The sequence below is a fragment of the Nicotiana sylvestris genome, chromosome 8 (assembly GCF_000393655.2).
Source record: "Nicotiana sylvestris chromosome 8, ASM39365v2, whole genome shotgun sequence".
NCBI lineage: Eukaryota > Viridiplantae > Streptophyta > Magnoliopsida > Solanales > Solanaceae > Nicotiana > Nicotiana sylvestris.
The window spans coordinates 215,194,716-215,203,564 of record NC_091064.1 but is presented as its reverse complement, the minus strand read 5'-3'; positions in this window follow the sequence as shown (position 1 = coordinate 215,203,564).

Below are 8,849 nucleotides of genomic sequence, written 5' to 3'. Positions count from 1 at the left end.
TGTTGAGTCTCCAAGGCCAAATGCATATGATGCAAATATTCGTTCCTACTAGGGATCCGGTACATGGCTGAGTTATTCTAAGTGTAAAACCTTAGGTTGATTGTTCTAAACCTGGCTTACCCAAACGGACAGTTTGAGCCGAAGCGGGGGCAACGTACCGGGAGCACGAAAGTCTGCCCGGCCTAGTTACTTGTCCCAACTCCATCTTATTTGGTATGACTTTAACAGAAAGGTGGGTCACGCGCACGTGTACACCATAAATTCAGAAGACTCAGAAAGAAAGGGGTTTCGTAGCAGTTGTATATATTCACAATTCAAATAATATTAAAGCAGTAAAAAAAACATTTAGCATGTTAAGCATATAAACAGTTGAAAATCATATAGTAAATAAAGCCAATTAATGCAGTTATTTTAAGCTCGAATTCTTTAAACCCTGAACCAGTGGTTCTGGGTTACAGTGGAAGATAGAAACCACTTAAGTCCCCTGCAGAGTCGCCAGAGCTGTCGCACCTCCTTTTTTCCGCACCCGCGGGGCGCGTGGGGAGTTTTCTCCAATTGAAGGACAGTCGAAACGGGATTTATTTAATTATTTCAGAGTCGCCACCTGGGAATTTTAGGCGTCCCAAGTCACCAATTTTAATCCCTGAATCGAGGAGAATATGACTCTGTTTATTATTCTGCGAACCAGAAATCCTGAATAAGGAATTCTATTAATCCGGAAGAAGGTGTTAGGCATTTCCGAAGGTGTTAGGCATTTCCGAATTTCGTGGTTCTAGCACGGTCGCTTAACTGTTTTTATTATTGGCTTAATTATCTTGATTTTTATTAAATATATTTTTATTACGTAATTTTAACTACCGCTTATACTTATTGTGATTAAGGACCCTTCTTTGAATCGAATTACGCGTACGTATATTCGTGTTATAAATCAAAAAAAATGCGGAATTGTGTCACGCGTACGTGTACACAATAACTTTTGATAATATATTTATTAAGCAATCATTTTTCGAGATTGTGTTGAATCAAGAATATTTGTTTTTCTTAAATATTGAACCGCACATCGCGGGTTTTTATGAAATTAATTTAACGCCTTTGAAAAAATCCTTTTATTAAATATTCGCTCGAAATTGCGCGTACGCATAATTCGAATTTTGCTTTTTTAAAAATATAATCAGGGTACGCGAACGTATCCCTAATTGCGCAAAATATTTGTAATGGTTTAGGGATTTTCCACAAATTGTTTATTATATTCATATATTTCTTTTATGTGAAAATCATGAGAAACTCCCATTTTAGAGGCCTATAAATTCTTTGAAAAGAATTCGCAATCTATTAAAGGTTGCTCGTCTATTATGATTTCCGAATATAAGTTATATTCATCCAAGACTATTCAAATTCAAAATAAAGAATAAGAACATGATTAATATTATTCTTCACAAATACAACATATATACATATACCAAAGAATGAGGGACATATGAAACTCACAAAATGATTTATGAAGGGAAGAAGTATTTTTGAACAATTTTTATTTATTTCTTATTTAGTGCAAATTCTATTTCTACTTACCATTGATATAAGTATTGCAATTTATGCTTGTACACCTCATTTTATTCTCATATACTTGCTTTTGATCTAATTGGCCTAATTGTTTGGTTAATTTATTTATGAGGGTGAATAGGCATCAAGTTGATAAGAAAAGAATTATTATACAAATTGATTGACAACATTGCCTTACATGCAACGTATTTGTATGTCTTGAAACATTCATAGCATTTTAACATCATAATGAGCCATAACAACTCAACTCACCATCCACTAATGGTTCTATAGATACCTGTTATCATACCACATAAGAACGTATAACTTATATCATTCCATCCATAACTAAATCAAGTATAAGAATAAACTAGCAATATGGTTTTGATATTTTCACTCTATTCTAACAACGCCACAAGGCCTAGTTAATGGCCAATCTTTATGTCATGTTTCCTACCTTGACAGTTCAAATATGATTAAACTAATGAGATGAAGGGCTAGCATTATTACAAAGCTTTATACGAACTTTCAAAGTAAGACAATTAGCTCATAGCTATCAAATTGAATTCACTACTAATTAACTAACATGAAACAAAAAATGAAATTTAAACTGATGAACTTGGACAAATGGAAAACAGAATTTCAATTCAAGCTTCATTGATGAGTCATGTTGAATCTCTTTCCAACTTAAAATTTAAAAGACATGTACCTGAAAATGAAGGTAGAAGGAGTAAATTTCAGCAGTAGCAGCAATAACAAAATCAGTAGAATGTACCGATAACACAGCAAGTCTGAACAAGAATAGGATCCGAGGAGCCCAGATGCACAGTAACAGGATTTTTGGGAAAAAAAACTTTCAGATTTAATCCAAGTAATATCAAACAAATAGACCCGGACAGATCCAAAGAAAAGTATGTTTCTGATTTTCTTTTCTGTTTCTATATCTGTTTCTGTTTTTCTTTTTCCTCTTCCTCTTCAGATTCCAAGAAGAATCTGATTTTTCTGCTGGGTTTTTCTCTTTTATCTCACTCTAGGTGTATTTTTCTTAAATTCTCTTTCAAAATCTGTTATGAAGTCTCTCTAAACTCTCTTCTGTCTAACTGAAAACTCTCAATCAGATTTTTCTTCTTCCAAAATCTCCTAAAATCTCTCAAACTCTCTTCAAGTTTTTTTTTTCATTAAGCTGTCCAGCTCCTGTATTTATACAGGGCTGGTCCTATGCTTTTTTAAGTGCTTCTTGGACCCCTTTCTTCTTTTAAAACAGAAAGTTCCATTACAAACTACTTTTTAATACATTAAATGATCCTATCCTGATTTTAAGCAGCCTATTACCCTTTGTTCCCCATTATTACTCATTAACTAATAGCCATTATCACTCCACTATCAGCTCACTTTTATATCATATTACCCTCACTATTCTGTCCAAAAATGTCCCAGATGTTCTACTGTAATTAATGTTATTACTGTCTTAAATTCAGAATTTCACAATACAGATTTTAAAATCTGTTTAAGCAGCTATAACCAATCCTAAAGTTTGGACTGAATTCTGATTAAAAATGTAACTCCTAACACAATTACATCCAATCAAACATTGGTAGAATCATACTGAATTCAGAACCAATCATCATAGCAACATATTACACTGAGTTCAGTAACTGAGCTTTAACTTTGAACAATAAATCAAACAAACACAGGAGCATTGTCAATATACTGACAATGCCCTGTTCAGAAAACAATATATACACATCATACATTTGAAATTACTGATTTGCAAACAAACATGATTTAATTGACAAGTATTAATCAGTAGACTATTTACAACATTTGTCCATAATCAGTCTAAAACAATAGAAGCAGACTGTTTTTATTAGCATTATCATAAATGAGAATTCATAATATAACTAATCGACGAACTTAATCGAGTTGATTACTTACATTATGAACAATCACAACCAACAGAAACAGTTTCATATTTTGATCATATAGACGGGCATGAGACAAAATGACAGAATTAATCAAAACAAAAAATATAAAAAAAATTAACAAGTTATTAAAACAAACAAAAATACATACAGAATATGCAAACAGAAATAGAAAAGTACCTCTGAATTTTAATCAGACTCGAACTCAACTCGGCTTCGGATTTTGTTTGAAATCAAACAGACCTTAGTCGAAGTATTTTCCACTGAAAATACTTCGACTAAGGTCGATTAAACCTCAATCTTTATTCAATCTGAACGGAATCCAAAAGTTTGGTATTTTTAGGGTTCTTGAAAGTTCGATTTGGGATTTAACCATTTCTGGTCAGATTCGAGGAGAACCAAACATGATACAAGGGTGAGGGTAGCCTAGGGGTCATTTGGTGTCAGCTTAAAACAGATCTGAGTTTGTTCTTGTTTGGTCCGAATCTTCAAAAGAAGATTCGAGAAGCTTGGAACTGATTCGAGCCAAACAAACAATAGATCCATACTCAGGGTGGTTAGGGGAAGCTATGGTGTCGATTTGGGGCTGTTAGGTTTAGATCTAAACTCGGCTCGAATCTTCAAATGAAGATTCGAGAACCTTCAAGCAGATTCGAGCCAAGTGGCTAGCATAACTGGATAGAGGATGTTCAGGGGGTTCTAGGTTGTTAAGGTGGTGACCGGCGGCGTTGATGCCGCCGGGTTTCAGGCTTTGGGGTCTTAGGGCGGCTAGGGTTAGGAGGGGGGGTCTGAGGAAGGTGATGATGAACAGTAGAGAGGGGGGGTTTAGTTAGGGGGCCGGGGTAGGGGTCTGGAACTTATATAGGGGAGGGGTGGATTGATCTTGACCGTTAGATCAATCAGAATGAGTGGCCAGGATTTTTTCATTAAACCAAACGATGTCGTTTGGTTTAATGCCAGGGTCGGGCTGAGTCGGGGCGATGGGTCGGGTAGAGGGTTCCGGGTAAGGGTAGTGTATCTCAGCCGTTGAATTGATCTAATCTAATGGCCCTTGATGAATGATCACCAAACGACGTCGTTTGGCGTAGCTGAATTGGACCGGTACCTGGGCTGTTTTGGATTGGGCTGTGGGGGTGGGTTAAAATGTTTTGGGCCTGATTGTTTTGTTTAAGATTTGGCCCAGATCCGTTTTACCCACTTAATTTCTACTTCTTTTAATTTCCTAATTAAATTCCTAATTATTAAATTCTTAATAAAAATAATAAAAACAAAATTACCCTTACAAAGATAAATTTCCTATTAATACATAGACAAAACATTAATCACACAGTGAAATATTTAAAAATAGAACTATTGCATATTTTTGTGATTTTATTTAAATTATCTTTTAAATACATAGTTAAATCCTATATGCATGCAACATGTATTTTATTTTATTTTTCATTTTATTTATGACAAAGTAAACATTTATGGTCATAACACAAATATTTAACACCACGCAAATTCAAAAATTACACAGTAAAAGAAATTTATTTTATTTTTTGATTTATTTTGGAGTAGTTTTTCGTAAGGCAAAAATCACGTGCTCACAGCTGCCCCTCTTTGTGCGGAAACTCGAAGAGTTTTCGTGCAAAGATAAAGTGAGCGGATACGAGCGATTTTTGCCCGTTCGAATACTCCGTGGGAAGCATTTTTAGAAAGATTTGACCGAACCTCTGCTTCAAAGGTTTCCTACATATCCTTGGCTATAAAGGAATCAGGTCAATGTAGTTCGGGAATTTTGGGTAGCTGGGACTACCGTGGGACTGTGATGTTACTGCTGCTTCGTGCTGTTTTTACTGCTTGCTGACCTCCTTATTACACCTTACTTTAAAGGAAATACAAAAAGCTAAACTAGACTATGGTACATGAATTATAAAAATCTTATCTAGATCATGCCCTTGCGTTTCTTGTTGTCTTGATATCTTGGTGACTCTTGGGCATTTGGCTTATTCCGTATTCCTTTTGGAACTCTTGTTGTTTCTTGCTGGGGATTTTGTTGGACTCCTCTGCTTTATTGATTCTAAGTGTGCTCCTTTCTCATATGAGCGGGCTTTTGATTTCAACACTTCAATTGCATTCCCTCGTTCTTCAGGTGGGTGCCTTGACTGCTTCTTTTCTTTCTCATCCTCATTATCCAGGTGGACGCCTGACTTCTTTTTAACTTCTTCATCCTCATTCTCCAGGTGGACGCCTGACTTCTTTAATTCTTCATCCTCATTCTCCAGGTGGACGCCTGACTTCTTTAATTCTCATCCTCATTCTCCAGGTGGACGCCTGACTTCTTTAATTCTCATCCTCATTCTCCAGGTGGACGCCTGACTTCTTCAATTTTTTCATCCTCATTCTCCAGGTGGACGCCTGACTTCTCCAATTCTTCATCCTCATTCTCCAGGTGGACGCCTGACTTCTTCAATTCTCATCCTCATTCTCCAGGTGGACGCCTGACTTCTTTTTAACTTCTTCATCCTCATTCTCCAGGTGGACGCCTGACTTCTTTAATTCTCATCCTCATTCTCTAGGTGGACGCCTGAGTTCTTTAATTCTCATCCTCATTCTCCAGGTGGACGCCTGACTTCTTTTTAACTTCTTCATCCTCATTCTCCAGGTGGACGCCTGACTTCTTTAATTCTCATCCTCATTCTCCAGGTGGACGCCTGACTTCTTCAATTCTTCATCCTCATTCTCCAGGTGGACGCCTGACTTCTTCAATTCTTCATCCTCATTCTCCAGGTGGACGCCTGACTTCTTTTTAACTTCTTCATCCTCATTCTCCAGGTGGACGCCTGACTTCTTCTTTTCTCATCCTCATTCTCCAGGTGGACGCCTGACTTCTTTAATTCTCATCCTCATTCTCCAGGTGGACGCCTGACTTCTTCAATTCTCATCCTCATTCTCCAGGTGGACGCCTGACTTCTTTTTAACTTCTTCATCCTCATTCTCCAGGTGGACGCCTGACTTCTTCAATTCTCATCCTCATTCTCCAGGTGGACGCCTGACTTCTTCTTTTCTCATCCTCATTCTCCAGGTGGACGCCTGACTTCTTTAATTCTCATCCTCATTCTCCAGGTGGACGCCTGACTTCTTTTTAACTTCTTCATCCTCATTCTCCAGGTGGACGCCTGACTTCTTCTTTTCTCATCCTCATTCTCCAGGTGGACGCCTGACTTCTTTAATTCTCATCCTCATTCTCCAGGTGGACGCCTGACTTCTTCTTTTCTTTGTCCTCATTCTCCAGGTGGACGCCTGACTTCTTCAATTCTCATCCTCATTCTCCAGGTGGACGCCTGACTTCTTCAATTCTCATCCTCATTCTCCAGGTGGACGCCTGACTTCTTTAATTCTTCATCCTCATTCTCCAGGTGGACGCCTGACTTCTTCTTTTTCTCATCCTCATTCTCCAGGTGGACGCCTGACTTCTTTAATTCTCATCCTCATTCTCCAGGTGGACGCCTGACTTCTTCAATTCTCATCCTCATTCTCCAGGTGGACGCCTGACTTCTTTAATTCTTCATCCTCATTCTCCAGGTGGACGCCTGATATTGTATTTGCCCCTGTTTTAAATCAAAGAAAACTTCGTTAGTTTAAAGCAGGGTGGTTGACTGGGGTATTCTTGCCGATGGTGATGCTTCTCTTCGTTTCTCTTTGTTGCCTTGGAATGGTTGAAAAGACTGTTTTGTCCTTGTAATTGATCCTTGACTATAGGATTCCCCTCTATATGTTTTCCTTCAAACCCTTTTAACTGTAATCATATGTCCCTTCTGACTTTGCTGATCCATTTTTTAATTTCACCTTTCTTACACCCATATCTTTTATCTCCCACCTTTCGTGGCTGTATTTTGTAACCTTGACATTCCTTCTTATTTGTTTGGAATAAAACTTATCTCAAAGCTTTTAGAAAAGTAAGATTATTAGTGACGAAACACGTTGATTTCGACAATTATAGAATGAAAAGAAAAATCCAATTTTGGATGACTGTTGGAGAAAGAATAAAAACTTATCTGATTGGAGTTACTGGCACCAATGATCAGGGTATACATTTCGGATTAATCAACCCAGTCTTTAATCAATCTCCTTTCAATTGTCTCATTTTTGTTTTTGCCAAAATTTCCATAATCCAACCTCATTTTTCATTTCACAGACCTGTTGGACTTGCATGTCTTAAAGAGTTTTCATTGATAAACTTTCCTCATTTGTTCATTTTTTCACTTCCTTTTCGTCTTATGGTGCCCACGAAGGTTTTCACCAATAAGACTCTCTCATTTTACTTTTCTCTCAACTTTCGTCGCCTTATGGTGCCCGTGTGGGTTTTCACCTATAAGACTCTCTCGTTTTTACTTTCTTTTCTGGTTTGTACCAGAGTATTATGAACCATCTTCATTTGCTTGACTCAGCATTTTTCTAAGATTGGTCGAAAGGTCTTTTTGGTATGGGGTTAGAAATGGAAAAGGTATTAAAAGCTAAACAGTTTTGGTATGTGTTTAAAATTACAACTCTTGGAATCTTTTTCTTATTTACAATACAATTCTTGCCCCAGTTCCTTGATTGGGGTCGCTTGATGTTTCTTTTTGTGCACTTTTTATGTATATTGTGCACCCTATGACCGAGCCGTGAGGCGCCTACGTATCCTTCTTTGAGGAATCAGGTCAAACGTAGTTCACTAAATAATAGTGATGTTTTTTTTTATTTCATACTTGATTTTCATTGATTCCAAAAGAGGGTAGGAAAGAAAAAAGTATGGCTCAACGGGGAAACAAAGGGTATAGTGTTTCAGATAGCAGAATAAATTGTCTTTGTCATTCCAATCTTCGAAATAATGCTAAATACAATCATTCAAAAATTCATGCATAATATCTCTTTACCGCGTCAGAATTGATCGCGATGTCTATGCACTTGCCTTCAAGGTCTGTTAAGCATAGTGCACCATTCGATAATACTCTGGTCACAATGAATGGTCCTTGCCAATTCGGGGCAAATTTGCCTTTTGCTTCAACCTGATGTGGAAGAATACGTTTCAGCACATGCTGACCTACTTCAAACTTCCGGGGACGTACCTTTTTGTTGTATGCTCTTTCTATTCTTCTTTGATATAATTGACCATGGCATACTGCGGTCAATCGTTTTTCATCAATCAAGTTTAACTGTTCTAGACGGGTTTTGACCCATTCATCATCATCAATCTTTGCTTCGGCGATGATCCGAAGGGAAGGAATCTCAACTTCTGCAGGAATTACTGCTTCAGTGCCATATACCAACAAATAAGGAGTGGCTCCTACTGAAGTGCGAACAGTAGTGCGGTATCCCAATAATGCAAATGGTAATTTTTCATGCCATTGTTTTGAACCTTCT